This window comes from Aethina tumida, chromosome 4 (genome assembly GCF_024364675.1).
Source record: "Aethina tumida isolate Nest 87 chromosome 4, icAetTumi1.1, whole genome shotgun sequence".
NCBI classification, from domain to species: domain Eukaryota; kingdom Metazoa; phylum Arthropoda; class Insecta; order Coleoptera; family Nitidulidae; genus Aethina; species Aethina tumida.
Window position 1 is genome coordinate 24,985,666 of NC_065438.1, and position 1,185 is coordinate 24,986,850.

A 1,185-nucleotide genomic window follows, 5' to 3' on the forward strand; every position below is an offset into this window, starting at 1 on the left:
TGGAGGCGAGCACGATACAGCTTTTCACATACTCGCGGTGCCTTATTGGTGTTTCAGCACGCACTGAAAACGCGTCTTCGATTAATTAAACAACATACCCCGGCTATTTCCGGACACACAAGCCGTCAATTTTAATTTAGCACTTGGTGTGGTCGTGATAATGGACTGGAATCAATATAAAACCGTTGGACAATTAAAATTTTTAAAAATATATTGGTTTTCTTTTCACATGATCCCATTCAATTAGTAATTACATATTCCAATTTATTGAGGACATTTTCAAAATATAATTTAAACACTAACAACAAGATTAAGAAAATGTTTTATATTGTCATAGTTTTATTTTAAAGCTTATAACATATTTTTAATTGGAACTATATATTTAATAAAGTTAAACTAAATATTTTAAATATAAAGAATATAAAAAAAGTAAGTATAATAATATTTAAAAAGAATATATATATATATATATATAAAAGGTATAATTTAATTAAATCTTAAATTTTGTTGATTACAAATTATAATCAATATCATAAATACGCAACATTCTAGAAAATCAGTAAAATCATTTTATGCAGAATTATTAAAAATATTTATGCCTATTTTAAAGAGATTAAAAATAAAAATGGTTTAAATATTCTTAAATTGTGTGTATCAGAAATTATAATCAATTTCATTTCTATATTAATCTTGACTTTGATATCAAATGATAACATTAGTATGTATAATTTCCAAGATTAGATTAAGTAAACATTTTTCAAATATTCGAATAATTCGGATATTCAATTAAATATTTTTTTACATTCTTTTTAAATATTATCCTTACTTTTTTTGTTAATTATATTTTAATTAATATGGTATATTCTTATATATATATATATATATTACCTTTAAAATAAGCATACAACTGCTATAATTATGTAATCTCTTCAGAATAAGTTTTGAATATTTTAAGAATTAATAATCACCTAGATAATAATATAATATTGTTTATGATGATTTTTTAAAATGCCAGTTTCTTATTAATGACGTTGATTTTAACTTGTAATAAACAAAATTTAAAATTACTTAAATTATTTTTTATGTTATATTAACTCTAGAATAAGTTTACAAATTTTGAAAATTTAATGATTATCTAAATAATAATATAATATTGTTCTTGAGGATTTTTTGAAAGGCCAATTT